The sequence below is a fragment of the Saccopteryx leptura genome, chromosome 2 (genome assembly GCF_036850995.1).
Source record: "Saccopteryx leptura isolate mSacLep1 chromosome 2, mSacLep1_pri_phased_curated, whole genome shotgun sequence".
NCBI lineage: Eukaryota > Metazoa > Chordata > Mammalia > Chiroptera > Emballonuridae > Saccopteryx > Saccopteryx leptura.
In genome coordinates this window covers 267,285,151-267,308,583 of record NC_089504.1, presented here as the reverse complement: position 1 = coordinate 267,308,583, position 23,433 = coordinate 267,285,151, and the positions used below count along the sequence as shown (strand labels likewise).

At 40.8% G+C, this 23,433-nt stretch overlaps 1 long non-coding RNA gene across 2 annotated transcripts; it reads left to right on the top strand.

Annotated features, from left to right (window-relative positions):
• LOC136390781 (uncharacterized) lies at nt 1-19,291 on the top strand. Of its 2 annotated transcripts, XR_010748764.1 has the most exons (3): nt 1-451; nt 13,084-13,404; nt 14,147-19,291. It is a non-coding gene; the product is annotated as an uncharacterized lncRNA (long non-coding RNA). The 2 variants fall into 2 exon arrangements; XR_010748765.1 differs by lacking the exon at nt 13,084-13,404.
• Nucleotides 19,292-23,433: the final 4,142 nt, after the last annotated feature.

Below are 23,433 nucleotides of genomic sequence, written 5' to 3'. Positions count from 1 at the left end.
TGAGCTCTGCCGGAGACTAAGTCAGATCATGGGACACCAGCTGGCCATCTTGCGTGTGTCACCTCCCCTGCCTCACTATGATCCGAGTACACTGTGGAGCATATCATTATGAAGCAGAAGCTTTTCCACAGGCTCTGAAGCATGAACGCACTCTGAAAGTGTAAGTTGCATGAACAAGGGGTTCATACTTCAGCGTGTTGACTTCTGATCTCTTCAGCCCACACTGGAGGACCTCAGGAGAGTGGCCCATGAATAACTGACCCCAGAGGAATATTCCTGACCTGCTTTAGAGAGGGCTCTGCATGCCATGATGGCATCAGTTAAAAGCTGGCAGAAATGCTTCACACCCACTAGGGGTGCCCTTGAGGGCCAATGAAGAAGGGAAGTCTCCCGGCAGGTAGAAACTTGAGATCTCTTTGTCCAGACTGCCTGTCAATAACCAGGCCTTGAGGTAAGACCTGTACGGAATCATTGGAATGTGCTCATGGCTTGGTCAGATGCTCAGATATTTGGAAGGAATGAGATTAAAGGATGGTGTGGATGTACCATCCGGACTGCAGGTATTTGAACGTGCCTTGCTCACCACTGTGAGCAAAGATTCTGAGGAATGATGAAGTTTGCATGTAGCAGGACTCAGGACATCTATATGAACTGAATCTTTATTATATGTGACTTAAGTGTCTGTTTGTCGCCGATAGCTTATTGGTTGCTTGCGTAACTGTACTAGCCAATGGGGTGAAATTGCCATGGCATTCAAATAGTCCCGCCTTCTGGCATGCCACCTCACAAATTGAGGTTAAAGATTGGAGCAATTATTATGCTGTTAAGAAATCTTAACACCAGAAGGGGTCTTTGCAATGGTACAAGACTAGAGATTCTCCAATTGAAAAATAATGTCATAATAGCTAAGTCTTTGACTGGCTCCTTTAAAAGTGAAATACATGTCATTCCAAGAATTGATTTGGCTCCATCTCAAACAGGGTTGCCATTTCAATTGAGACGTAGACAATTTCCTGTAAAACTTGCCTTTGCTATGACCATCAATAAGTCTCAGGGCCAAATGCTTAAGCATGTTGGCATTTTTTTACCTGAGCCTGCATTTGGACACGGTCAACTTTATGTTGCCTGTTCAAGAGTTCGTGAAAGAACGGACATAAAATTAAAAATAATTGATGGTCCTCTGCAAGGCGAGCTTAAAAATGATGGAAAGATCTACACAAGAAATGTTGTGTACAAAGAGATCTTTGACATGTGAATTAACATTTTATTATTTAAATCACCTTTCTTTATTGAGCTAGCGGTGGCTCTTAAGAAATGTACCGCCAGTGGTTTCCTTCATTGCACTCTACTTTAAGCAATTAAGCAAGTAGAAGGGGGAAACCCCATGGGGCAGTAAGCAAAGGGGCATCCTTGCCGCCTGCCCTGGGTAATTCAGTTTGAATTAGCAGACACCTTTGCACAAATCATTTTAATTACAATTTATAATATCTAGAACAGTGGTCATTTCGTATGACCGCCGGGCTTTCTAGTAAATTCATATTGAGACTGTTGCTTTTTATTTTCTAGTATAAAAAAATGCTGAATGAACTTTTTTTGTCGCTAATCTTTACCAAAATCCTACAGTAGAAAATATTTCTTTAGGACACATGTCTCTAAGTATAAATACTGAAGGCCGATTTTAAGGCATTAATATTTATTTTTAAATTGACCAAATGGAATCAATTTACACCATCACTGGCCAGTAGGCTTTTCATGAGTGCTTATTTCTCGAAACCCCTGACAAAACTGGATATTTTATTTTAAAAAAGTATTTGCATTAGCATAGGTTTAAAAGGTCCTCTAATTTTTGTGGTTATTTTAATTTATTTGATTGCTATTTAGGTTGCTCATTTCATGTTCTTGTTTTCATTTGTAATTTTGAGCAATTGCCTTTTACTAAAAAATGTTGTGATTTCTTTATTGATCAAATAGATGGTGGGAACTTTGAATCCCTATAACAGTCATTCTCTATGTAGTTCAACATCCAAAGTGTAGAGGAATATTTGTTTCCAAACAGTATTTTTCTACCGTCATGTTGAAGTCAGCTCAAAGCCAGAGAGCTCATTTGCTACTCCAGACAATGGACAATATACTCAAAACCTCCAGTGGTCTGGTAGAATCAAACAGAAAAAAAGAGAGAGAGAGAGAAAAGAACTGGAATTAAAAAGCACTTTTCACAGGTCAAAAATGTAAGCTCATTAATGTTTTACCGAGCAGATGGCATTAATGAGCAAACAAAGATGCGTGTTCATTACTGCTGGGGTCTCGGTTATTCCTCTGACAGAAACGGTTCAGGAGATGGCAGGCACTCACCCAGACAGTGGGATTCGAATGACACCTAGCCTCCCTTCCTACAGAAACACTCAGTGAGGTCAATAAAGGAAGATGCACACTGTTAAAGAGAAAAAGAAACATTCTTACCTTATAAAAAAAATAATTTACCTCAGCATTATTTATACTTGTAAAAACACTGGCAATTTCCATATAGTATAGTATATGGTGAACTAAATTATGGGACCACATATAAATAAAGAAATATGCTGCCATTAAAGAGAAAAATGTTTCCCAAAAAGTTTTGGTACATGAAAAAATATCCATGATATAATGTTAAAAAATTTAAAAACAGGCAACTGACCATGCACTAAAATGACAACTATGTAAAATACATATGATTATAAATGTATGCTCGGATAAAGGACTAGTAGGAAATACACTAAGATATCTCTGTGTAGTGAGATAATGAATGATTGATTTCTTTTCTTCTTTTTTCTCTTATAATGACAAAGTATTACTTTTCTAACCAGATAAAAACAACACCAAAAGCCATTTTTTAAAACAGAGAGATACATACTAAACTGACAAGAGCAGTCACCTCTGTGAAGGCCAATGAGACTGGGTAACTGAGGACTGGCTTTGTCTGTACTTCCAGAAGTTTTTAGAACAAGAATATACTCTCCTATTACTTGTATATAATAAAAATAATTTTAACAAGAGAAAAACATTGTGGAATATATTTTGGATATTTTCTTTATTTACTTTGTTTGCATTTTATATTCAAGTATAAGCCTCTGTTCCAACAGTATAATTTAATATTGTGAAAGGCAGTCACTTTACTGTGAGAAAGATCTTTATTTCTGGCCCATGTCTACCACTTATTAGCTGTGTGACCTTGGGCTACTCACTTAACCTCTCTGTGTCCCAAATCATCATACTTAAAACATTAAATCAATACTTTCTTGACCAGCAACGTGATATAATTTATAAGAAAGTACTTGTGAGCCATAAAATGCTCCTCCAATGCAAAGTAACAAAATAAATTGCCACAGAACACACAAAATTTTTCAAGAGTTGTTTAACTTTGTCTTCTTGAACAAAAAGTGGAATTTAAAGAGTGAGAGGATGGGAGAAATTAATGAAAGCATAGAATTGGGAAGGAATAAACTCACCCACCAAAAAAAAAGAGAGACATCTAAGCTAATATTTCTCTCTTTCTCTCAAAAGATAAAAAACTGAAATTCAGAGAAATAACTTGTTTTAGGGAAATTCACATGGAACTAAAATAAATCCTCAGACTTCCAATGTTTCATACACTCGAAGTACCAAACTGACATTAACATACTAGACTTGAGCGAGCCTCATTCAAAGGTCCACAGTGGACATGCAGCTCTCTACCCCAACAACTCTGAGCAGTGACCAGGCTCACTCTCAGAACAACTGATGGACTCAGACCACTCTTTGCACAACCCTCACATTTACACACCAACATGTGCTCTTGGTACTGTGAGCTACAAGCAAAGAACATCCCTGAAATGTATGTAGTACTAACTCTGTTCCTTCTTGACATTACTCCACAAATCTCATTTCTCAAAGCCATGTTTTCCATTTTTTCTTTTCTACTTAATCATTGCCCATCTTGGGGGAAAAGGAACACTCTCGACTTCACTTTCCCTCCCAGCTATCACTTCATTCTTCTTCTTCTTCTGTTAGAGAAAATCTTCTGAAAGGAGTTATCGAGGTTTGCTGTCTCCATTTTCTCTCTTCTCATCCTCTTATAAACCCTCCCACTTCAGGCTTTTGCCCCCACCGTTCCCAAGTGACCTCCCTATTGTGAAATCCAATGATGTCTAGGTCCTCATCTGACTTAATCTAGCAGCAGAATATGATATAATTGATCATTCCCTTCCCATTAATAAATATCCCTTTGTTTTCTTCCTCTACACACGTTTGGTTTTCCTCCTACCACTCTGACTGCCCCTCCTTAATGTCTTCTTCCTTTTCTTTTACCTTCTCTTTTAGCCAGCATACACAGGGCTCAGTCCTGGGTCCTCTCTTCTTCTCTATCTACCATCACTCTCTGGTGATACGGTTTGGTCTCATGTCTCCCATCTGATGGCTTCCAGATGTGTATCTACAGCTCAGACTGTCTCCTAAACTATTACCCATCACCTCATCCAGCCACTGAGCTCTGTTGGCCATCAGTGGACTTTAGAACTCTGTCACTGGGGAACTGTAATATCCTCTGCCCCTGGTTCCTGAAGAAGCTTTATCTGAAAAATCTTCCACAGGTACTGCTATAATTGCAGAGCTCTCTTTTTCAAAGAATCCAGCCCAACTCATAGCTCCTTCAACGTAAGCTTCCTCTTACAGAAAAGCGTTTGCCCCTCCTTTGGATATCCACCACACCTCTTATCTATACCACTTGCTCAACACTGTTAGCAATATTGTGGTTCTTGGGTCCCTCAAGACATCAAGAAGAAAGTCCAGAGACATGTCCAGACAGATTGTATTGAGCTTATTATGCTCGAGCACAAGGGAGGCAGCACAGAGGAAAGGAAGGCCCTTGGAACTGGTGCTGCTTGGCTCCTTTTTATCAGCCGGGGACAAAGTGGGCTTCCCTGAAAGGTATACTTTTTGAAAAAGGCGGGCTTGTGGGATTTTCCATTATGGGGTCAGGTGACTTCCTTTTCCATCTGTGTTGCTGGATAACTATGTTCCGCTTGCGCTGTGGGGGCGGGATGGCAACTGCTTATTACTGCCTTCCCAGAAAGGTCCTATAACAGTGAAGCCTTGAGTAACTGTGCCTGCAACTCAGTAGTTTCAAGATCAGCAGTTAGAAGGGAGATAAAATCAGCGACCTCTACCTTTTTTGAGTAGGGAGTGGAGAGGTGGTGACATTCTTGAGGTCAGTCTGTCCAGCATTCTTTCTGGTGCCTGCTCTTAAGTTGAACTTTGGGTCACCCTGTATTTTCTATTCCTAGTCCAAGTCCCTATGCTGTCTCAACCTGGTCCTATCTTTTTTCTTTAATTAGAGGATGGCATCCCTGGGGGCCAGGGTTCTAGATCAGAAATTTTAAAACCTTCCTCAAGTCCAGCACAGTGCTTGATGCTAAATGTTTTCCCTGTTTAGTGGCAGGAAACTGAAGGACAGAAAGTGAAGCTAAAAGACAGCCAAGTTAGATAAAGCATACACTAAGAGAGCTTCAATGGCAGAACTAGGATTGGGGGAGACTAGTATTTATTATATAATTAAAACTTTTAAGGAAAGATTTAATTTATTAAAAATATATATCAATTTAAACACAGCAATTGAATGATACAGTAGACCATTGTAAACTCTAGTTTTGTTTCAAGTTAAGAAGTTGCAAATTCTGTTCTACATTTATAAAGTGAAAGATATATCATTAGGAAACCAAAAAGATGATTTGTGAGAGGAATAAATGATTAATGGGGGCCATTCTGGATTCACAAAAATACCAACTTAAACTTCCTTAATTTTTTGATAGACTACCAACTACACTAATAGATCAAAAGAATACTACAGGCATGAGAGGATCTGAATATCAATATTTCTACATAACTTTACCGACAGGATGGTGAAATGTGGGATGATACATACAGTTAGGCTAATTTCATAATTGGTTGAATGGCCTACCCAAGGATGTCAATCAAAATGTTAATATTAATGTAAAGGGGCTTGATACCATAGTCTGTTCACATCTCTCTATTATGGGGTGTTGGAGGATAAATGACAAAAAAGTGAGTGGGTAGCAAAAAGCTAGTAAGAAGAGCAAATTCATGGGACAACAAAGCAGCAATCCAAAATGAATTCAGTATAGCTAAATCATGTAATTAATTTTATAGGAAAATTTTGTGCATAAATCAGTCAGGAAATGCAAATTAAAGTGAGATAACACAATAAGCTTCATTAAAAGGCTAAAAGTAAAGAGAGTTACAATAACAGATGCTTGGGAAGATATAAAAAGTTGGAGCTCTACATATTACTAGTGATGATATATATTGGTACCACCATTTTGTAAAACTGTTTGGCAGTATATACTAAGCAAAACATTCATATACATCATGACCCAACAATTCCACAACCAACAGATATGAGTACTTGTATCTTCCAAAAGGCATGCATTAGAATTGTCATGGTAGCTTTATTCAGAAAAGCATAGCAGTTGAATAGATAAACTGTGGTATAATTCATAATGTGAAATGCTACAGAGCAATAGAAAAAGAGACAACTTCTGCCTCATTCAACAATATGAACAAATCTCGCAGACAGCAATGTGAGAACTAGAATTGCACAGTTCCATTTATATTAAGTTCAAATAGGCAAAATTAATCTATGGTCATAGAGGTCAGAAAAATTGTTACATTTGGAAGCTGTTGACTGTGACGGGGCAAAAACAAACCTTCCGGGTGCTGAAAAAATTCTATATGTTGATCTGGGTGGTAGTTATATATGGGCATTTATATATGTCAAAATTCAGAGGAGTGCTTTTACTGTATCTTAATTATTTCTCACTATATATATATCAAGAACTGCACTTAGATTCCAATAAGCAATTTTCTACAATAGAGAAGAAGAACCCAAACAGACACACAAATGAAAATACTAATGAGTTTTAGTTTTGTACACACACAGTGTCGGCAAATGGCATGGATAAAAACTAATGAGGTCTTAACATTCAGAAAATGTGGTGTCAAAAATGATCAAGCTCCTAGGCCTTCTCTGCAATGTTTAGACTACACAAGGTATTGGGATCCTTTCCCTCTGCAAAGCTTACAGGAGAAAATCAACCAATTCATATGCTTCCAGAGAAAAAGAACCATGTGTTGAACATCTGAGGAAAATTTGAAAGAGCTAAGGCTTTTTTTGGTATGGAAAGAGGGAAAACACACACACATACACACACACACACACACACACACACACACACACACACACACAACCCCAGGACTTAAAGGGAAACCATATTTACTCTACATGTCCTCAGAAGGCTGAAATGAAATTAATAGAGGGAAGTTGCAAGTAGGTTGATCTTGTTTTAAACATAAGGAAAAATTTGCTAAATAATGGAGGTCCAACAAATTGCCCCAAGAGGTAATGGGTTGATCAAGCAATGAGCAGACAGTATGTGAGTATATGAGTATATACAGTATATGAGTATATCTGCTCATATACTTACAGAAGATCCTGTCTCAGCTAGTGATCAAATGAAGTGTCTTTCAAGATCCCTATTAATTCTGCACTCCATTATCATTCAAATCAATAAGTGTATAAACTGGGAAAATCTGGCAGGAATAAAGGAAACCCACAAGCAGCTTATTCTGTGCAGAGAGTCACTGACTACATGCTTCCACTTACACAAGAGGCTTTCTCCTACAGGCTCAGCCACCATTCAAGAAACTCATTATTCAGAAGAGCTCTCCTAAGTGGATAAAACTCATTTCTGAGATTGAAGGAACCAAAGAGGAGTCACTTGACAATGGTTTTCCTGATTACCCGTAATTTAAACTAAATCTTTATATATAAATTGCTTTCTTTTTTTAAATTTTCTTGAGCAATTGCCTGTAATATAGGTGGTAAGTGAGTAAAAGGCACAAAATCAGTTTTATTGCTCTTATAATTGGACAAAATGCACTACAGAATTATTGGAGCAATTTAAATGTCACTAGCCACATATGAGTGTATCTGTTCTCCCACATCACCATTAGCATTAGATTTTGATATTGAAATTATTATTTTTTTGTTAATTTAATAAATAATAGTAGAGCTCAGACTTGTTTCAATGAACATTTCTTTAACTATAAATGAGGCCAGACAGTGTAAAGAATTCAAAGATTTTGTAAGAAAAAAGAAGCACTACACGTTCACATAGCAATGTCATGCTGTAACCAGCCTCTCATGCTGCAGATGGAGTCCGTTTGAGCCAAACTGTTCACTGCCCTGACAGGGACCTCCTCCGTTCTCACAAAGCCAAGTGGTTCCACAGGGTGGCAGACACCCTCTGGTGCCATCTTTCCTTGACACTAAATGCACATTATATTGTGGTGTTACTGCTTCTCATTATCCTGCTATCCTTAGTCTCAGGAACAGTTTGTCTCTCCATGGTTCTAGTAACAGTGAATTTTATACACCCGTCCAGGGTAGACTGCACCCCCAGGAAGAGATCATAGAAACTGGTGCGTCGGTGCCTCCCAATGAGGGCACTGCTATAAACCAAACGGGTTGCCTCCACATGGTGGAATTTGGAGCAACCTTTTCTTCTGCTAGTCTGTATTTTCTAATTTTTCCACAGTAAACATGGAGTGCTTCTATAATTAAAGAAAATAATCTTGTTGGAAACAGTGACAAGTGGGAGGAATATGAATAGAGAGAAGGAGAAAAGATTATCTCTCTAAACTGTATTCCTTTTGTTCCTAATTTTTTGCAAAGAAAAGACAAGACTTTCATAATAAACTCCACCGATGCATAAATTGTTAAAAGTCACAGATCAAAGTGAAGCAATGAGGGCAAACATGGAATTCCACAAAGACTCAAAGACCACAGTAAAGGGCCTGTTTCTCTAAGGAAGAGAAGGAGGGAGGTATCCATATGAACCCACTTCAAAGCCAGTGAGTACTGGATTTTATGCAAACACTTTCCGTTGGAGTCCTAAAAGGTTGGAACACCCAGTTCACTGTCTATTACCTGGAAATACTAATATGTAATCCAACAAAAGGCAGAGAGTCAGCGGGCACTTTGACCTCTGTATAGGCTGCTTTTAACAACCTCTCTATGTCTACATTATCATATGTAATTAAGCCTTCAGGGAATTTATAACTAGGGGAATAAAATACAAGAACGGTCAGTGAGTTGCTCTCCCTAACTTACGAGAAGTGATTGTAGCTCCCAAAGACTGACCCAAGTAAAATTCAAGGCAAAGGTTGTTTCTTTCCCTTCCCAGCCCATTAAACGTGCCTTTGTGAAACACAAGGGACAGACTCTTCTGCTACCTTGATCTCTCCCTGCACTTACAACCAAGCCAGAATGCTGGACAAAGGGGCAATTTCCATGAGCCTCTATTCTATAATAATAGAAATATCTATTTTTACTAATGTGTACTAGGACATAATTATTAGGGTGCACCTCTTTTAAAAATTACAGCTAAAATTACTTTGAACTGTAATTACTGGAGTAAAAAGATCTGACACATCTCAATTTAGAGTTCAAAACGTACATTTAAAAATATCCTGAGTGCTCTGTATAAAAACCATTTAATCAGATATATGGAGAGCACAATATTCTTCAAGAAAAAAAACAGTAGATATTTAGAGATACATAGTAACAAATTCAGGGGCTCCAGATACTTAGAAAATTGTATGTAGAAGGCAAAAATTTTTAAATAAAAGAATAACTTTTAGAAAAACTTGAAAGGAAATCTAATTAATAAAACTCCAAAGATGACCTTTAAAATAACTGAGTTGAATGTTCACAATCTATCAAAGTTGTAAAATGTATGGCAAAGAGGCCCCAAAGATACGACGTGAGCACAGATTTGTTTCACATTTATGAGGTCCCAGTGGCCAAGATGTAAAAGATGGCGGGAGGAGACATGCTAACCTGTGTCTGGAAGGTTAAATGGTAAAGTCTTATTAAATACAGATGGGGTTCAACAGAGAAAGGTAGACCAGAAAGCCACTGATTTGCTGGAGATGAGATTGTGCAGATAAAAGACAGGAGTCTTCACTGAGTGGAGCGGGGCAGGGAGCCCAGTCCCTGCAGCCAACAGACGTCATCCTGGCAAGGTTCAAGGGCAAAATCCAGAGATGCTAGCTGCTTGGGGGTTCGTGTGGCTTCAAGGAACACCACCCCAGCCTGCAGTTAAAGAGATAAGTCTGTGGCCACACCTACATGGACTTTGCTTCCCCAGAGACCTCAGAAGCAGAGAACCAGTCAGTCCGGTCCAGCTCCGGAGAGCGGAGTTGGGGTGAATGAGGAAGGAAGAATTCAGCACTGCAGACTTCTGCAGAGGGGTTAGCAGAATGGCTTCCTTCAGCTAAGGTGCAAGGGCAAAATGAGGACCTTCTTCTTCCTTAACTGACCCCAAAGCAAGGACGATAAAACGGATTGCATGCAATCTGTACCCTGAAGTTTTCTCTTGGTAACTTTTGCCCTGAAATCAGCAGACAGAGATAAGCTGTCTGTCCCCTCTGCACACACACTGCAGGAGGGCAGGGTGCCCGCCTGGCAGAGGGAGAGCAATGCTGATGTGCTGGGCGCAGGGACAGTGGCCCGGAGGTGGAGGAAGTCTGTCTCAATAGGGAGTGGAAATGGGGGGGACTTCAAACCCAGATGGTCTTTTTGGAGACAAATCCCCTCCTCAGCGTGGGAGAAACAGAATTGAGAAACTTGCAAGGGAACCATGTGTCTGGGGCCTGCTTTGGGGAGTCTGTTCAGCATACCTGATGGGTGCCAGCCGCCTGAGCAGGACAAGCCCAACATGTATTATCACATCTTCAAGTTTTTCAAACCTGTTCCACGCATGGCGGCTCTTGAAACAAAACTTCAAAGAAGTCTTTGATATGCTGTATTTACTTTGATTCTGGCTGGATGAGAAGCACGGGCTGTGGCACCTCTCATGCAAGTACTATCCTACTCCTTGTGTGCCTCTGAGTTGCTTCCATGTGTTGCCACGTGGGAATCAGGCCTGTCACCAGCCTGTCATCAGAATTAGAATGGGAACTTCAGTCTCTCTCTAGATCAAATATGGCTGTACCCCAAGGCAGCCAGGGTAAGCTTCTAAAAATGCAAATCTGTTTTTGTGAACACTCTGCTAGCTTCTTATTACGCTTAGAATAAAACCCAAACTCCTTGTTATGACCTCCAAGCCCTGAATGATCGGGTCCTATGTAGCTTCCAACTGTCTAACCAGAGCTGCTTACCAGATTACAAGAACATGGGAGATCACAGTGCAAGCAGGCTGTGTGCTACTGTAACACAACCTTTTTTCCGGCTAACAGACATTTGGTCATTGGATGATTTTACTTTGGTTTGGTTTGGTCCACATCTTAAAATTTGCATTAGGGGCCCATTTGCAAACAGGTTCATGGCCCTTCTTAGCAGCTGCTACCCACCAAGAAAACTCTTCACTGTCTCAGCATTCCAGGTAAGAGAACGGAAACAACCAACTCTGGGAGCTTATGAATCAGAATTCTTTGTGTGACCTCAGCTAGGACACTGCGAACTTTAAGCGACTCATGATGGAATCCAAGTATTAAAAGTAATGGTTGTTGACCAAGAACCTAGTGATCTAGGAATGCCCACCTTTTCCTGGTGATAAGTAGAGGAGAGACTTCACCTTCTGAAAGATAAATACCAGTTTCCATCACCACCATCTCTCTAAGATCTGCTGAGAGCAGCAGACACCTTGCTTACCAGATTATAAGAACATGGGAAGTTACAGTGGGGGCAGGCTTCCCATAGTGCTCAGTAAGCTTTCTATCCAGGCTTAGAAGTGTTCTGTGGCCATAAGAAGAATCAGCCCATTTCCCAGGTCTCTCTTCCAGTCTCTGAAACTATCAGTGTGTAGGAGCATCAATAACATGACTGCTGTTAGAAGTGTCTATCAGACCCCACCTTTTAAACTTGGACTACCCACCATCCACCAGGCTGACGGCAGGCAAATGAAGAAAGCTACTGTTCACCAACCACTTTTGACCTGCTGACTTTGATCCCCTTCTTATTTCTGATCACCCACTTCATTCGACCTTTGCTAGGCGTCCACCCCTTTGCATCCTCCATTCCTTTATCTGCTGGCCCCAACACACATCACTGAGTTTAATCTCCCCTTCGTGACCTTGGGTTCTCTCTAGTACACAGTTTATGCTTATTTTCTCTCTTCCCATTCCTGATCCATTTAACCAACTTACTCCCCGTGGTGGTCTCCAGCCACCTAACAAGTGGCCCCAGAAAAGAAGTTCAGACACTAGGAGTTCAACAAAATGTAGAACGTGCCAGCTTCGTCAACTCTGAAGGCTGAATCCCCAGTCCCTCCTCTCTCCCATTGTCCTGTTCCAATGCTCTGTGTTCTGCACCTGAAAGTCCACATCTTAAAATCAAATGTATCTTTTCCCTAAAACTAGGTTTCTTCTGGTCTGGATTTCCAAAATTAAGAGTTCTCTCCTTCTGTTCCTGGTACCATCATTCTTCCCCCTCACTCACAAACTTCAGAATGCTGGCCTCCTTTTTCAACTCAGAGTGGTCACAGAGACTGTTCCCTGTGCCTGGAGTACAACTACCCTCCTTCATAGCTGGCTAACTCCAACACAGCCCCCCAGTCTCACCAGTAGCATCCCCCTAACTCTTCCCAAGTGCTGACTAGGCAGTTTCCTCTCTTACTATGGTTCTTCTGACCATGATGATATAAAAATATACTTGTGTGATTACAGACAGGGTGTTAGTAAACCTGCACTGCCCCAGTCCAGAAGCCATAGGAGTCTACTGAGCATTTAACATGTGGCTAGTAAAACTGAGACGGACTGCACTTGTAAAATACATAGCAAATTTGAAGACTTAGTACAAAAAGAAAAAAAAGAATGTAGAATATCTCATGAATAATTTTTGTGTTGGTTTTAATGTTGACATAATATTTTAGACATATTGAGTTAAATAAAATATACTATTAAAATTATTTTTACCTGCTGTTTCCTTTTCCAATGTGGCTATTAGAAAATTAGATGTTACAATATGTGTAAATATTTTATTTCTACCAGGCGGCACTGCTGCAGACCTTAGGCTCCAAAGTGTCAAGACCATCCTGTTCAGGCGCTGGCCAGTTGGCTTAGCAGTAGACCATCAGCACAGCGGGTGGAAGTCCTGGGTTTGATTCCCAGTCCAGGGCACACAGAAGAATCGACTGTGTGTTTCTCTACCCCTCCCCTTCTCCCCTTCTCTCTCCCTCTCTTCTTCTCCTCCTCCCACAACCATGACTCAAATGGTTCAAGCAAGTTGGCCCTGAGTGCTAAGGATGGCTATGTGGCTTCTCCTCAGGTGCTAAATAGCTCAGTTGCTGAGGAACAGAGCAGCGGCCCCAGGTGAGCAGACCTGGTAGATCCTGGTTGGGGAGCATGTGGGAGCCTGTCTCTCTGCCTCCCCACTTCTCACTTAATAAAAATTAATTAATTATTTTTAAAAAGACCATCTTGTTCATGAGTGTATATTAGCTGCATTAGCACAGTGGGCACATAGTAACTACCTTGGTAAATATATTGAGAAAGAATGGGTTTTTCTGGACAATAGGAATTTAAGTCTGGGATTCCTTTTAGGAAAAGAGTAACCAGAGCTGAACAACTAGAGATAAGGGAGTGTAGCATTCACCCCTCCAGACCACCATGCTCTCTGCCTATCTCGGCCATCAGAGCATCTCTCAACCTTATATATTTAGTGCTGAAATCGGTCTAAACTGTCAGATTGGGATTGTCTATCACTGGCTCAAACTGACAGCATTTCCACTTAAACCACTGAACAATTAGATTTATCTTTCAGATTAGAGATCGACTGCCAAAACAGAAAATAATAAAACAATCTACACAGTGAGAAAGGAATAAAGGGCTATTCATTTGATCTAAGCCATTTTCACAAATGTGATCTCCATAGGTAATATGTCGTTTACTTCTTGTATCAACTCCTCGTATCAGAAAATTCTTGAATTAACCTGAATTCATTATATGTGAAAACATTTAACACAAATGCAGGAAAGACTAGCCAGTGTCTAAAACGTCAAGTAATGTCCTTAATTAAGAGGTTTTACTCCACACTGCTCTCTCACATTCACAGGCATGGCCATCAAAGTGACTCAGCGATTCCAAGTGTCTGCACAAGTTCCCCGTGGTTGGCATTAACAGTACACTGCTTGAGGAAGGACGACGCCAAGCTGTCCTGTGATCCGTGAAGTCTAATCCAGCCAGAGTGGTGTTGGTCAGTCACGGGCAGGAGCACAGGGATTAGAAGCTGCTCAGCAGACCGATCAGGTGACAACTGGAAGGAAGCATGTGAGAGCTGGGAGGCTGGGAAAGCGATCCGACACCGAGTCTTAACACAAACACCCGTTTTATCTGAGGCATTGAGTACTCATTACTTGGCAGTATCGCTGTCCCCAGTAAAAACAGGAATGTTAATTATCACTGTTAAAGGCTTATGCATGCCCAGGAAGCTACCACTCTCGCTGTCCGTTCCTCATGTTTCAAAATGCGCAGAGCTTGGAGACAACCAGAGGGTACATGCTCACAGTAGACACAGTCAGCCGTAAGCTATCGCGAGAACACAAAAACAGCCCTGGACTGGAAATGAGGAGTGGGGATTCCTATTTTTTCTATCAGGTATTAATTTTAGAATCACTGAGATGACATGTGTTAGGCCTGTGGTTATGCATCACTGTTATCAGCAAATGACTTAAACAGCAGCAACTATACGGCTCAGGGCATTCCACTTCCTTGTGTCCAAGGCTCCGTCCACCAAAGACGTCGTGGAAGGCCACAAGGCCCAGCAGGACAAGTTAGCCTCCACGAGACCTGACCAACCCTATATCCATCTCTCCCCACCTCCCCAATAGAAACATGCATATTTTTTGAGTAAAACTGAGGAAGGAAAAAAGCTCAAATTAAAAAAAAAAATTTTTAAGAGTGGAGGCATGTAGGAATGAGCCAATGGTACTGAGCTAGAGCAGCTTGAACTCTAATACAATATAATAGCATCGGATTATAATCCATACAATAAAATAAATATCTATAAATCCACACTGAAATGAATAAATAAATACATTGAGGAGACTAGAAAGCTCTTCCTTACAGAAGAATTCCCTTTAATTAAAGCAGAGGAAACAAGGGAAACAGAAAATCACCATTAGAACATCACAGCAATAATCATTGCAGGCAAGAGCCACATGGATGCTACAACTGTGGGCAGAAGTTTGAAGAGAAACAGAACATTTACAAGGCCTCAAAATATCTTCCCCAAGGTAGATTTTTAAAGATATTTATTAATTACCAAGAGAAAAATAATAACTTTGCAGAAGAGAAACCGAGCAGATGCCACTTTAACCAAGTGATTACAGTGAACATGACCTATAAGAAGACATACTGATCCCACCATGAATCTCATGTTATGATGCCCAGAGAAGGGCACGGGCATTTGTCTTCTTGCTAGAAATGTATACTCTCAATCTCTGCTCATGAGAAAACAGACAAACAAATAGAGGGAGTGTCTACCAAACAACCTCAATTCTCGCTAAGTGTCCAAGTCATGAGAGACCTTGGAACCTTATAGATCAGAGAGGACTAAGCAGATGTGACAGCTGAGATGTGAGATCCCAAAACAGAAACAGAACACAAGTGGAAAACTGGTGTACTACAAATGGAATCAATACTTCAGTTAATAGTATATCACCAATGCATTTTGTTGTTGTTGTTGTTTTGACAATTGTATTATCGCTGGGCAAGATAACATTTGGAGAAGCTGAGTGAAGAGTGTATGAGTAAAACTGAGGAAGGAAAAAAACTCAAGTAAAATAGCACAGAATTCTCTGTACTGTATTTTGCAACACTTACTTCAATCCAAAATCATTTCAAAATAAAAATTCAAAATAAAAATAAATAAATAAAAATAGAGAAAGTTTAAAGAAGGGTTTCATTCTAAACCCCAAATGACAGAAGATATTAAAAAATGTAAAAGTCCAACATAGTTAACTAAATAAAATTTCAAAACTTTTAATATGTAAACATTAAGGATAAAAAAACAAGTGTCTAGTAGAAAAATGTCTGCAGCAATACAAAAGCCTATGCCTATTTAGTATCTTTATATAGAGGGAGAAATTTTTATAAATTAATAGAAATTGTTAAAATACCAATCATTAAATTTAAAAATGAATTCCAACACTCCACAAAACAAAATAAATCAATAAAAGCAATATAAAGCGAATACTCATCCCTATTTATGATTAAAGACAAGAATAATGAAACAATAAAATAGTGCTATTTTACCTAACAATTAGCAAAAATGGCAGTAATAATAACACCAAATAATGATGAGCACCCCTAGAAAAACTAGCACTCCTGAATTTTAGTGCCAACCCTGCTGCCTGTCTGACCACGCCTTTGTTTTGCATAAGTCTTTTAAGCGCCTTCCTGGAGGTCCCTAGTCCCATCCTAGCCTGATTTAGGCCATACTTATGGTTCGAACTCTACTACTTCTGGACAATTTTTTATTAAGCTTTAAAAATCTGGTCCCATAAAATAAAAATGTAGCTTCTATCAAACTATATAATTATTTAATTTCAAATGCATGCATTCATTCTTAAACATTTTCTAAGTGCTGACTATTTACCAACATTTTTCTAGATGTCAGGAATAAAACAGAAAGTGAAATAAATTTAACTCCCACCCCTATTTCATGGAGTGATCATGTAAGAGTGAATAACTAAATTATATTAGCATTGTGAAAGGGCAAAGGGCTACAGAGAACAGTAAAGCACAAAGGCAGGAGAAGGAATGGCAGGGTAATTAGGGAGGACTTCACTGAAGAAATGGTAGTTGAGTGAAGACCTGAAGGCAGAGAGAGAATAGGCCTCGGACATCTGGGAGAAAAGCCTTCTGGGCAGAGAGAGCAGCCAGCACAGAGGCAGGAGCACCCGGTGTGTCTGAAGGACAATAAGTAGGACAGCATGACTGAAACAGACAGGAGGACTCAGGTAATGAGAGATGAGACCGGAGAAAGAACAGGATGTGCAGACGAGGACTTAGCACCAGAATGTAAATCAATGCCCTACCCCCTTTACTGAAAGTCTTCTACGAACATGTCAGCCAAATTAAACAGTGGGTGTAGTGACATAACTGATTTACATTCTGGGACAAGCTCCTGATCTTCTCATGTGCAAACCAGTGGCGGTTTGCAGAAAGACACAAGTCTGTGTAGCATACAAAGTAACACTGCTCTAGGCCGTTATAAGGCTTTTGGCCTTTAGTTAGTGATACAGGGAGCCCATTGGAGAATTTTGAGCCAAACATTGATCTCGTCTGATATATTTCTGCAGAATCACTCTGACTCTTGCATTGAAAAATGCTGATGACTTGGACCAAAATCAGAAACAGTGGAGATGTTGTGAAGTGTCTGACTTCTAGACTCAGTCTGCCCTGCTGTGCAAATGCTGGATGATGTTGCTGGGAATGTGGTCACAGAGACTGCTACCCACACAGGCAGTTTTCCCTGGGTGAGACCAGAGGACTGTGAGTTGCCTCTCAGCATTACAACCCTAGGTTTCTGTATGACCAGCAGTCGCTGCCGTCGTGGCCAGGCACATGCAGGTTCCCACTGAATTTGGGCAGACAGTAAAGAAACAGTGAAGCCAAAAAGTGGCGGGCCATTCCTTTATTAAAGTCTCGCACCAGCTGACGAGCAAACACACAGCGCTCCCAAAGCCACTGGCACATTCTCCGGTTCCACAACCAGGAGAATCTTCTCCAGTTTCTCCTGGAATCAAAGGCCTCACCAGTCTCAGCGGAGCTCACAAAAGCCCCACACCTCTGGTCCCCATCTGCACACCTTCATTCTCTGTTCTCATTCTGCAAACATGGCTTCTTTTTTTTTTTTTCCTCCTCCTTCTTCTCTTTCTTTTCAAAACTTTCTGGCACAAAAACCTCTCTTCCAACAAACATTAGCAAAACAGTGGCCCTTCTCAAGCAGGAAGGTAATTTGCGATTTCATAGACCCACATATACCTAGCGCTGCCCAGCCCCCAATGCAAACTGTAAGCAAGCAAACATAAAAGTCATATTTTACAAACTTATTTGACCAACAGTTTTTATGATATTAATTTTGATATTGGAATGGCTTTGAGAATTTGTCATGTCTTTCCTCTGAAAAACCTTGTAAGAGGAACAAGCTTCCAGTTCAGGAAGGGGTTGGGTGCTTCAAAATTATTATGGGCAACGAATAGGTTTTCCCCCTTCCCATCCCAGCTTCTGTCCCAGGGCCTTTAAAATGGATGTTTAAAAAATCCAATGATATCATCACCACTACCTATATAGTAAACATACACACACACCTCACTGATCTGATAAAGCAAAGCCTTAGAAAATGAAGACAGCTCATATTTGAACAAGTTATAAAATCACTGCAGGCACAGTCACTAATACCATTGTTCCCTATTGTTCTCCATCTCGCCGCCCCACCCCCGACTCCCCCACCAAGTAGCCCTTAATGACAGTTCTCCTGTTCTGCCCACCAAAATGGCTTTTGAGTGTAGGAAGTATCAGAAGGTCCCCGCTGAGCTGCCAGCTGGGGAAGTGTCACAGGCCACTGAACTCTAAAATGAGCTATCTCTGTAACAAAAGGTCCCTCTCCCCGGAGCGAAGTCAGGGGGATTGCACACTGCGGCCCCCATCCCTCCTTTTGTGTGCCACTCTGATTAAACTGGGAATTGTTCTTGCTCAGGGCTGTTGGGAACACCAGGTGGTGGATCCTAGAGATAACAGATTATATAGATCATCCGTTGGAAACAGACGTCCTCATTGTATGACTCAATATTTAAGCACAAATGCTAGGAGCTTCCCAGACATCCTAACGGTGGTGCACGGGAGAAAACCAATTAGTACTAGTCCCAACTGTCTCGTGGCAAACAGCTGCTGCTGGGGACTGACTAAACATGGTCTAGCTACTGGCTGAAAATGAAAGAAATGAAAAATAAATATTTATGATAAAAAAAAACGTGAATTGAAGCAAGAAAGAAAAAAAGAAGTGTGTACAAGATACAACAAAGGTTGATCTTCATAGAGCCTGGATGTCAGAAAACCTGAAATGGTTTATCCTCTTGACTATAAAGTCCTTGAAGATCAGCACCATATCCGGTTCAACTGAGTTTCCTCAGTGCCCCATGCAGTACATCATCCACTGATGGTGTTTAATAATAAATGTAATAATGATTCATCACTTCTGTGTAACTATATTAGTTTTCTATTGCTGTGTATTTTATATACATTAATCTACTCTATTTTCCTAATACTCCTTTAAGTTATTGATTCATTTAATCCTTCAAACAAGCCTACAAGACAGATACAATAATTATTTTTAAGATAAGGAAATGAGGAACAGAGAAGTTAAGTAATTTGCCCAACATCACACAAGAAGTGGCAGAATCAGAAGACTCACTATCTGAGACTCACCCTCAGAGCTGTGAAATGTATGAAATGAGATCTCAGTGTATGAAATGAGATCTCAGCCATTTTTTTAAAGAGAGCCAGCAAAGAAAGTTTGAGGACAGCTGAGCTGGAGACATTGTGGGGAGAGAAAAATCGGTGGCTAGGGCTATATTGATAGGAAGATTTTCAGAGAGATGTCTCTGTATTAAAATCAAACAAAGAATATCAGCTGCAAAAATGAGTATAAAAATTATGCACTGTAAAATTTTATTTAGTTTTTATCAAAATTAGTCATGGAGTACATTTCAGGCTTAGCTTTCTAGACTCCCAGCCCAATTTTCTTCTTATGAAGCCTCAATTGGGGAGAAACTCTGGTTTGAAATATCTCCCCTCCCTTCACATTTACACTGAAATCAGACTTGATCCTAACATAGGAGGCAAATCCCCAGCGAGTAGACATGGTTAAGAATTGCACACTCCATGACTTCCATTTCTTTTTTCCTTAATCTTTTGAATGGACTTTAATTGGGGCAACACTGGTTAACATAATTATATAGGTTTCGGGTGCCTGATTCTACAACACATCTTCTGTAGACCCTATGGCAGGGGTCCCCAAACTATGGCCCGCGGGCCACATGTGGCCCCCTGAGGCCATTTATCCGGCCCCCACCACACTTCCAGAAAGGGCACCTCTTTCATTGGTGGTCAGTGAGAGGAGCATAGTTCCCATTGAAATACTGGTCAGTTTGTTGATTTAAATTTACTTGTTCTCTATTTTAAATATTGTATTCGTTCCCATTTTGTTTTTTTACTTTAAAATAAGATATGTGCGGTGTGCATAGTGATTTGTTCATAGTTTTTTTTTTAGTCCGGCCCTCCAATGGTCTGAGGGACAGTGAACTGGCCCCCTGTGTAAAAAGTTTGGGGACCCCTGCCCTATGGTATGTTCATCCCCCCAAGTCAAGTCTTTGTCCATCACCATTTATCCCCCTATATCCTCCTCCCCCAGCAATCACCACACTGTTGTCTGTGTCCTTGAGTTCTTCTCTTTCTGCCCGTTTTTCTTCTACTGCTCCATCTCTTTCACTAAGGAAAGAGCCAGTTAACCCCCAGGAAGACAACACCCTTGGCATCAGGGCAAGCCGTTCAAGCCCCACCCCAGGGAGCCTGTGACGGCACCAACAGCTGTCGGGGTGCAGGGTACGCCACTGGGGAGCACAGTCCTGTGTCAGAAATACATCATCTTTAGTCCAGTTTAGATGGAAAAGGAGTTTTTTCACGGCTATTTAAATAAACAAATTCAGCTTGCTTGGAGGAACAGGGTAGGAAGAAGGGCCAGGAAATCTCCCAAAGTGAGATTTCCCAATTCTTTTGATAATTTTTTTCAAAAGGCACTCTACTTTGGAATCCTAGGAAGTAACTGATCCTGGAAAGAAAACAGAGAAAAGCAATACCCATAAAAATTTCCTTCCTACCAACACTGAAGGGAAATGGAACCAGGCCTGTGGAAAAGAGTGAAGAGGATGAATTAATTAGTTTTATTTCTGTCAACTGTGGCAAATTCTTGGTACTCCAAACTCTTTGCTAGAAGCAGAGACGTAGGCCACGTCCAGACAGCCCTCAACACAGCGCTGGGACAGGAGTGGATAACAGTCAGCTCCTGCTTCTTAACTGGTCTCCTGCTCCACATCCGGCCCGCCCACCATCCTCCTCCCACGACAGCCAGTCTGATTTCCCAAGGACGAATCTGAGTCTCTTCTCCTCAGCTCCAATCTTCCCAGTATTGGCCATCACCCACAGGAGATGTGGTAGAACCTTCCACCGGGCTACCCGTCCTTCATCACTTCCTGCCCCTGAGGGCTCAGGTTCTCCCATCCACTGTGCGGCGTTCGGGAGGGAAAGGGGGCCTGCGGTTCCGGCAGAGTCCTCTTCGCAGACTAGGGAGTCTCTGAACCAGCTTCCTAGTCTTAATCTAGAGAAAGCTTGGTCCGGTCCAGGCAGTCAAAAGATCCAAATGAATGGGGGGGGGGGGGCAGTAGAGAGCAAGTATTAAATCACAAAATGCACATTCCTCCAAGTTCCCCCCACTCTCCCAAGTCGGGATCTATAAATTTTCTCGCAAGCACGTATTATAGCGTAGGGAACACATCCTTTAATATGTGAACATTTTAACTAAATTCTTTCAAGTTCAAGCCTTTTAAAATGTAATTTTAAGTACTAAGTGAGTTTCATTAGAAAGGCTGTCTTTTCCCTGATTAAGGCAATCAGAAAGGAAAATCGTGATCAGAAATGAACTTCCTAAGCAATACCCATCTTGTGGATGAGGCAAAGATCTCTGGACTGCTACACAGCTTCCTCCTGGGTATCAATGAAAATCTGGGTCCAAAAAAACCCCCAACATTTTTTAGCATCGTGTTGAGTAGGGTTCATGTAGGAACTGAACACTCTGCTCTGGGAAGGAACATGGATACCTGATCTATAAGAACACAAATACATAAAATGATTCATTTGAACCCCGTATTTGTATTGTTGGATAAGTTCACTGGGCAAAGGAATTACTGTTGGATGTTCCATGTCACAAACTCCCTAAAACTCGGAAGATGCTGACTCCATTCGCCGAGTACTAACTAACACATTTAGCACAGTGGTGAGGTGACAGGCACCCGCTGAAGCACACGCCCTTCCCTCTGACTTCTAGGCCCTGGCAGCATGGAGTGTCACCGCCGTGAGAAAGACCTCCCACTCCGCCTGCAGAATCCTTCAAGAAATTTAATCACAAACCTCGGAAGTGACACTTTGTTCCTTCTCCATGTGACACAGAGCCATTTCACACCTGCTAGCAAAAATAGTATGCCTGCAAATAACATTTTTCAAGGGAAAATTAGAAATCGATTCCAAAGCAACTGTAAATAACACCCATCCATGACCATGACTCTACCACCAACTGATAGGCAGGTCTCAGGCACACAAAGATAATAACAAAAATCAAGTTCAAAAGAAAAGGAGAAAGCAAAATAACGAAGTCTCTATCGACACTATTCTTATAATTAATCCCACTGGAAAGATTGATTTTTAATTAATATTTCCAAAGATTGTTTTAAGACAGAGGAAAAATAAAATAAGAATCACTTTATCAAAGACACCTGGAAACATTCATTTATTCACATAGACATGCATTCATTCATTTTAAGTTCTAGAAAAACAGGACTCTGTCTGTTTTGTTCACTGCTGTATCCACAGCTCCCAGTGACTGGTACAGGGTAGGAGCTCCATAAATATTTGTTGAGTAAATACACTCATCAAACATGTATTGAAAGTGTCTACCATGTACCAGGCCATGTGATAGGGACCAGAGACATCCCAACTTTCTCACAGTCCATCAGGAACATGCCTCTCAGCACCAAATTCATGTATCTGCAATTTTCCTTGACCTAATAGACTCTTCAAACTTGACGTGACCAAAGCAGAACTATAGCATATACAAGAGAATCAGGGAAGACTGCTCAGCAGAAGTTGTTCGTAAACTGAGACCTAACAACAGCAGAATTAGCTAGAGGAGAATGAGAGTGCCCCAGGGCCAGGTTGGATGAACCATGGAGAATAGATTAAGCAGGTTTAATCATTTTAAATATCTCTCTCAAGGTAGCTTTCCATCACTGTGTTCAGACTTAACAGGTAACCCACCATTTTGAATTATGCCAACTTGATTTGTCTGAAAATTTGAAACACTGGCCATCGTCCAACAGTTACTTACTGGATTTTGCTAGTGGTTTCCTAGGTCCCAGATAATATCACAGTTCTTAGAACAAGGTCTGCTACTAGGATAACATTTAGTGTCAGTTTGTGAGGCTTACCGATGGGCATGGGAAAGAGTAAACTTTGACACGTCCTGGTCATTCACTTGGGTATAGAAATACAGTATGACACATGACA